We start from the raw sequence: 8641 nt of genomic DNA, 5'->3' as shown, positions 1-8641 counted from the left end.
AAGATCAGCAGATCGAATCCTTATCCCGCACTATTTGTCACCTGACTACGATGCGCAGATTCGTCACGAACGACAGATGGGCCGGAGTATTACCAGACTGCCAGTTTCTGCTTTCAGCAATGGAAATTTTCCACATGTAAGTCCACGACCATTGGTGTGGGAGTTGCAAAGCTGGATCCAAGACACTCATCTGATGGCCCAAAAGTTCGCAACAGGACATAAAACGTTTACTGGCCTGACTATCCCTCACAGCAGTAAACCTGTAGTTTACACAAAAACACTAACTATGCTTGTTCGGTTCTAGGCGCTCAGTCCGGAGCCGCGTGACTGCTATGGTCGCAGATCCGAATCCTGCCTCGGGCATGGATGTGTGTGATGTCCTTAGGTTAGTTAGGTTTAATTAGTTCTAAGTTCTAGGGGACCGATGGCCACAGATGTTAAGTCCCATAGTGCTCAGAGCCATTTGAACCATTTGAACTATGCTTGTTACCCAGAAACGATTCGCTTTCCCCTGGTGTACGGTATAATTTCATTACGCTTAAGTTTAGAATGAAACGATGGGAGATGGTGAAATCTGGTGCCGCAATATAGTTTACTCCTTCCTAACAGCAATAACAGGGCCACCGAGCTCAACATCCCCCCTCCCTGCCTCTATCTGATAAGTTGACCCCTGTGAACGACGCACACGTCCTCACACTACGATAAACTACGGGGACTTTTGGGTATGAAATTTGATCACCGATGCACAACCTGGTGAGCGTAACTAGGACGCTACCTCCTAGTTGGCCAATTAATCGTCACGGAAATTGTTCCCGTATCAGGACTCGATTCCGTTGCGACCACCGACTGCAACGACCTCTTGACTATCGGATCACTACGAAGAGTAGACGAGGTCCGGCTTTAGGAAAGGTAAAGGCACAATAGAGGCAGTCCTGACGTAGCGGCTGATAATGGAAGCAAGACTGAAGAAAAATCAAGACCCGTTCATAGGATTCGTCGACTTCGAAAAAGCGTTCGACAATACAATATGGCGCAGGATGTTCAAAATTCTGAAAAAAGTAGGGGAAAGCTATAGGGGAAAAACGGGTAATGTACAGTATATGGAAGAACGAAGAGGGAACAATAAGAGTGGAAGAACAAGAGGTGCACGACTTACGAAGGGTGCAAGACAGAACTGTAGTCTTTCGCTCCTTCTGTTCAATCTGTACATCGAAGAAGCAATGATGGAAATAAGAGAAAGGTTCAAGAGTGGAATTAAACTTCAAGTTGAAAGGATATGAATGATAAGATTCGCTGATGGCACTGCTATCCTCAGTAAAAGTGAAGAAGCTGCTAAGTGGTCTGAACAGTCTAATCAGTATCGAAAAAGAATTGAGAGTACATCGAAAAAAAAGAAAGTAATGAGAAATAGAAACTTATCAGGATTGCGATCACGAAGTAGGTAAAGTTAAGGAATTCTGCTCCCTAGGCAACAAAATAACTCATGACGGGCATAGCAAGCAGAACATAAAAAGTAGAATAGCACTGGCAAAATGGGCATTTCTCGCCAAGAGAAGTCCACCAGTATCTAACATAAGTCTTAATTTGAGGAAGGTATTTTTGAGAATGTACGTTTGGAGCACAGCGTAGTATGGTAGTGAAACACTGACTGTAGGAAAAGAGGAACAGAAGAGAATAAAAGCTTTTGAGATGAAGTGCTACAGAAGAACGTTGAAAATTAGGTGGGCTGATAAGGTAAGGAATGAGGAGAATCTCTGTGGAAAGGAATATATGGAAAACACTGACAAGAAGGAGGGACGTGATGGGAGGACATCAGGGAATAACTTCTATGGTACTAGTGGGTGCTGTTGACGGTAAAAGCTGTAGAGAAAGACACAAAAAATGCTTCAAATGGCTCTGAGCACTGTGGGACTTAACATCTTAGGTCATCTGTCCCCTAGAACTTACAACTACTTAAACTTAACTAACCTAAGGACACCATACACATCCATTCCCGAGGCAGGATTCGAACCTGCGACCGTAGCAGTCGCGCGGTTACGGACTGAAGCGCCTAGAACCGGCCGGCCAACACGGGCGGCGAGGAAGACACAGATTGGAATGCTTTTTTTTTTTTTGGTCATCAGTCCACTGACTGGTTTGATGCGGCCCGCCACGAATTCCTTTCCTGTGCTAACCTCTTCATCTCAGAGTAGCACTTGCAACCTACGTCCTCAATTATTTGCTTGACGTATTCCAATCTCTGTCTTCCTCTACAGTTTTTGCCCTCTACAGCTCCCTCTAGTACCACGGAAGTCATTCCCTCATGTCTTCTCCTTATTAGTGTTTTCCACATATTCCTTTCCTCTCCGATTCTGCGTAGAACCTCCACATTCCTTACCTTATCAGTCCACCCAATTTTCAACATTCGTCTATAGCACCACATCTCAAATGCTTCGATTCTCTTCTGTTCCGGTTTTCCCACAGTCCATGTTTCACTACCATACAATGCTGTACTCCAGACGTACATCCTCAGATATTTCTTCCTCAAATTAAGGCCGGTATTTGATATTAGTAGACTTCTCTTGGCCAGAAATGCCTTTTTTGCCGTAGCGAGTCTGCTTTTGATGTCTTCCTTGCTCCGCCCGTCATTGGTTATTTTACTGCCTAGGTAGCAGAATTCCTTAACTTCATTGACTTCGTGACCACCAATCCTGATGTTAAGTTTCTCGTTGTTCTCATTTCTACTACTTCTCATTACCTTCGTCTTTCTCAGATTTATTCTCAAACCATACTGTGTACTCATTAGACTGTTCATTCCGTTCAGCAGATCATTTAATTCTTCTTCACTTTCACTCAGGATAGCAATGTCATCAGCGAATCGTATCATTGATATCCTTTCACCTTGTATTTTAATTCCACTCCTGATCCTTTCTTTTATTTCCATCATTGCTTCCTCGATGTACAGATTGAAGAGTAGTGGCGAAAGGCTACAGCCTTGTCTTACACCCTTCTTAATACGAGCACTTCGTTCTTGATCGTCTACTCTTATTATTCCCTCTTGGTTGTTGTACATATTGTATATGACCCGTCTCTCCCTATAGCTTACCCCTACTTTTTTTTCAGAATCTCGAACAGCTTGCACCATTTTATGTTGTCGAGCGCCTTTGCCAGGTCGACAAATCCTACGAAAGTGTCTTCATTTTTCTTTAGCCTTGCTTCCATTATTAGCCGTAACGTCAGAATTGCCTCTCTCGCCCCTTTACTTTTCCTAAAGCCAAACTCATCGTCACCTAGCGCATTCTCAATTTTCTTTTCCATTCTTCTGTATATTATTCTTGTAAGCAGCTTCGATGCATCAGCTGTTAAGCTGATTGTGCGATAATTCTCGCACTTGTCAGCTCTTGCCGTCTTCGGAATTGTGTGGATGATGCTTTTCCGAAAGTCAGATGGTATGTCGCCAGACTCATATATTCTACACACCAACGTGAATAGTCGTTTTGTTGCCACTTCCCCCAATGATTTTAGAAATTCTGATGGAATGTTATCTATCCCTTCTGCCTTATTTGACCGTAAGTCCTCCAAAGCTCTTTTAAATTCCGAATCTAATACTGGATCCCCTATCTCTTCTAAATCGACTCCTGTTTCTTGTTCTATCACATCAGACAAATCTTCACCCTCATAGAGGCTTTCAATGTATTCTTTCCACCTATCTGCTCTCTCCTCTGCATTTAACAGTGGAATTCCCGTTGCGCTCTTAATGTTACCACCGTTGCTTTTAATGTCACCAAAGGTTTTTTTGACTTTCCTGTATGCTGAGTCTGTCCTTCCGACAATCATATCTTTTTCGATGTCTTCACATTTTTCCTGCAGCCATTTCGTCTTAGCTTCCCGGCACTTCCTATTTATTTCATTCCTCAGCGACTTGTATTTCTGTATTCCTGATTTTCCCGGAACATGTTTGTACTTCCTCCTTTCATCAGTCAACTGAAGTATTTCTTCTGTTTCCCATGGTTTCTTCGCAGCTACCTTCTTTGTAGCTATGTTTTCCTTCCCAACTTCTGTGATGGCCCTTTTTAGAGATGTCCATTCCTCTTCAACTGTACTGCCTACTGCGCTATACCTTATTGCTGTATCTATAGCGTTAGAGAACTTCAAACGTATCTCGTCATTCCTTAGTACTTCCGTATCCCACTTCTTTGCGTATTGATTCTTCCTGACTAATGTCTTGAACTTCAGCCTACTCTTCATCACTACTATATTGTGATCTGAGTCTATATCTACTCCTGGGGACGCCTTAAAATCCAGTATCTGATTTCGGAATCTCTGTCTGACCATGATGTAATCTAATTGAAATCTTCCCGTATCTCCCGGCCTTTTCCAAGTATACCTCCTCCTCTTGCGATTCTTGAACAGGGTATTCGCTATTACTAGCTGAAACTTGTTACAGAACTCAATTAGTCTTTCTCGTCTTTCATTCCTTGTCCCCAGCCCATATTCTCCTGTAGCCTTTTTTTTTACTCCTTCCCCTACAACTGCATTCCAGTCGCCCATGACTATTAGATTTTCATCCCCCTTTACATACTAGATTACCCTTTCAATATCCTCATACACTTTTTCTACCTGTTCATCTTCAGCTTGCGACGTCGGCATGTATACCTGAACTATCGTTGTCGGTGTTGGTCTGCTGTCGACTCTGATTAGAACAACCCGGTCACTGAACTGTTCACAGTAACACACCCTCTGCCCTACCTTCCTGTTCATAACGAATCCTACACCTGTTATACCATTTTCTGCTGCTGTTGATATTACCCGATACTCATCTGACCAGAAATCCTTGTCTTCCTTCCACTTCACTTCACTGACCCCTACTATATCTAGATTGAGCCTTTGCATTTCCCTTTTGGGCTGGCTCTGAGCACTATGGGACTCAACTGCTAAGGTCACTAGTCCCCTAGAACTTAGAACTAGTTAAACCTAACTAACCTAAGGACATCACAAACATCCATGCCCGAGGCAGGATTCGAACCTGCGACCGTAGCGGTCCTGCGGTTCCAGACTGCAGCGCCTTTAACCGCACGGCCACTTCGGCCGGCCTGCATTTCCCTTTTCAGATTTTCTAGTTTCCCTACCACGTTCAAGCTTCTGACATTCCACGCCCCGACTCGTAGAACGTTATCCTTTCGTAGATTATTCAATCTTTTGCTCATGGTAACCTCCCCCTTGGCAGTCCCCTCCCGGAGATCCGAATGGGGGACTATTCCGGAATCTTTTGCCAATGGAGAGATCATTATGACACTTCTTCAATTACAGGCCACATGTCCTATTGATACACGTTACGTGTCTTTAATGGAGTGGTTTCCATTGTCTTCTGCACCTTCATGTCGTTGATCATTGCTGATTCTTCCGCCTTTAGGGGCAATTTCCCACCCCTAGGACAAGAGAGTGCCCTGAACCTCTATCCGCTCCTCCGCCCTCTTTGACAAGGCCGTTGGCAGAATGAGGCTGACTTCTTATGCCGGAAGTCTTCGGCCGCCAATGCTGATTATTTATCAAAATGTAGGCGGTGGCTGGGATCGAACCCGGTACCGAAGACGTTTCTGATTATGAATCAAAGACGCTACCCCTATACCACGGGTAAGTGGAATGTTGGTACAAAGTAATAGAGGATGTAGGTTACAAATGCTGGTAAATTGTATGCAACTTCCTTGTTAGACATTTAATGGGCATCAAAATTTACTTCTTCATCAGGAACTCTTGGTCTATCGTCGTGGTCACAGGGTTAAATTCTCCATCAGATCCACGGATCACCTTGCGCAGTGTCCTACGAGAAACTTAGTGGCGGTTTGAGGGTCACAGACCACTGGCGAACACTACGCCGTCAGACAGGTGGTCAGTTAATGGTCATTAAAATCTGTTCTTTGATAAGAACTCCAGCCCTGTATCGATCGTTGGCAGCTACGGCGGAGGAAACAAGTGAAGGTAGCAAGAAACAACCGCCAGAGGCGCTGCACTTTAACAGGAACTGCAATCGAAACTGCGTTGAAGAAGATGGCAAGAGAAAGTTTTTGATAAGAAGGTAGGGTAGGTAAGAGCAATACAAGGGAGGGGTGGGGGTTGGGGGGGGGGGGGGGGGAGGACTCGGCGACTCTGCTGCTGAAACATCGGATGGCAAGCAACCTCTTACAGGTCCCCGCGAAATATTTCGAAACAGCTGACTGTCACGTTCGGATGAAGAGCGCGACATTTCAGCCAGACGCTATCGGCTCCCTCCGCGTCCCTCTGCAGGCAGAAGACGTTTGTGGCACCCTTAGGCGCAGAGGTCCTCGTTATCACCACACAGTTGCGAGCGGGGCGGCGTCGGGCAACGGCGCGGAGGGATGGCGCGCGTCGGCTGGGGGCCGTTATATTTTAGGGGAAATCAGTTTGATGGTATCGGCCGGCGGGCGTCGATACGGACAGAACGAGCCTTTTTAGGGGCAGTAGCGGCGGGCGCTACCTGGAATTACGACATCAATAAAGATTCAGCGTCGGCGGCCCGGCCCCTGGGGTGTCGGCAGCTCTCTGTCGCACCCCTAAGTAAACGACATCTGCCGAGTATCTTAGAAGATAAACCTAAAATATGCAGCTTTTGCGTTTATCCATTAGATATGACAGGAGAAAGCCTGCGACTGACAAACAACGGGTTTGTTTATAAAACAAACTTTGCTCCTGCCAATCACGTTTATTTCTTGCACGACACGTTTCGGGAAATGAGTCTCATTTTCAAGTGCGTCTTTTCGTGTGATATGGCATTTCTGTCTTTTGATTACGATGCGTGAGGTACTGAATTGTTCTGTTATCTTTAAACTTTTTGTAGCTCACTGACGCGGAAACTCACACATATTAAACATCACTCACACAATTTACAGTACAAAGCACACATCGAAAGCAGTTAAAGTGCAATAACAAACAGTCAAAATGACATTTCAAATACCTTATTGCATTTTGCTGTTCTCAACGTATACTGTGCACTCTTAAGTTGTGAGAGTGACGTTTAATATGTGTGAATTTCTGTATTAGTTACTTACAAGAAAAACGTAAGAACAAATAATAATGCAGCACCTCACAATTTGAAAACATTGCGCATAAATGTCGTAATACACGAAAAAACTAAATTGGATAATGAGAATCTCGTACCGAAACGTGTCAAGCCGGAAACAAAAATAAAAAAAAGACATAGAAAGCAAGCAGCTTAAGTTATTTTTATAAACAAGCCTACTAAAATAACCAAAGCTACTTTCATTTCTCGATTTAAGAAAAGGGATAGTCTGGAAGGTAGCGGGGATAAAATACAGCGAGTGAAAAGTTATTGCCGGCCGCAGTGGCTGAGCGGTTCTAGGCGCTTCAGTCTGGAACCGCGCGTCCGCTACGGTTGCAGGTTCGAATCTTGCCTCGGCCATGGATGTGTGTGATGTCCTTAGGTTGGTTAGGTTTAAGTAGTTCTAAGTTCTGGGGGATTGATGACCTCAGATGTTAAGTCCCATAGTGCTCAGAGCCATTTGATTCATTTTCGAAAATTTATTTGCAACTTGTACAAAATATCTTTTCGCAGCCAGAGGGCATAAAAGGGACGCAGTAGCTGAGAAGTAAGTGTGCAGTGATGTGGCCTAATCCCCATATTATCTAACTGTGCAAACCGAAAAGAAAAACAAATAAATATTTGGAAAGGGAATTTAACTTCTGGGAGTCAGTACCAAGACTAAGTTATCTGTGCACCGTTCAATCTTTCGACCAACTTTGTTGTATGGGAGCGAAAGCTGGGTGGATTCAGGTTACCTTATCAACAAGGTTGAGGTTACGGATATGAAAGTAGCTAGGATGATTGGAGGTACTAGTAGATGGGAACAATGGCAGGAGGGTGTCCACAATGAGGAAATCAAAGAAAAACTGGGAATGAACTCTATAGATGTAGCAGTCAGGGCGAACAGGCTTAGATTGTGTGGTCATGTTACACGCATGGGAGAAGCAAGGTTACCCAAGAGACTCATGAGTTCAGCAGTAGAGGGTAGGAGAAGTCGGGGCAGACCAAGGAGAAGGTACCTGGATTCGGTTAAGAATGATTTTGAAGTAATAGGTTTAACATCAGAAGAGGCACCAATGTTAGCACTGAATAGGGGATCATGGAGGAATTTTATAAGGGGGGCTATGCTCCAGACTGAACGCTGAAAGGCATAATGAGTCTTAAATGATGATGATGATGATGATGATGATGATGATGATGAAGAGGTAATAAAAACTTTGAGGTTTGCCGACTATATTGTGATTCTGTCACGAGACTGTTGGAGATCTGGAAGATCATTTGGACGGAACAGTGTCTTGAAAAGAGCGTATAAGATGAACACCAATAAGATTAAACCATGGATAATGGAATCCAGTAAAATAGATGACGGCAGAAGTATAAAGGATGTAAAATGCAGATTGGCAACAGCAATAAAAGCATTTCAGAAAGAAATGAGTAATGTAGTATCTAATGTAAATTTAAATGTCCTTCCTGAATATATTTGTCTTTGATTGTAGGCTTGTAAGAAAGTGAAACATGGACGATAAGGAGTTTAGACAAGAACAGGCAAGAAGCTTCTGACATGTGGTGCTACACAATAATGCTTAAGATTAGATGGATAGA

Source organism: Schistocerca americana, chromosome 6, assembly GCF_021461395.2.
Source record: "Schistocerca americana isolate TAMUIC-IGC-003095 chromosome 6, iqSchAmer2.1, whole genome shotgun sequence".
NCBI classification, from domain to species: domain Eukaryota; kingdom Metazoa; phylum Arthropoda; class Insecta; order Orthoptera; family Acrididae; genus Schistocerca; species Schistocerca americana.
The sequence above is the reverse complement of the archived record's forward strand: the minus strand, read 5'-3'. Positions refer to the sequence as shown.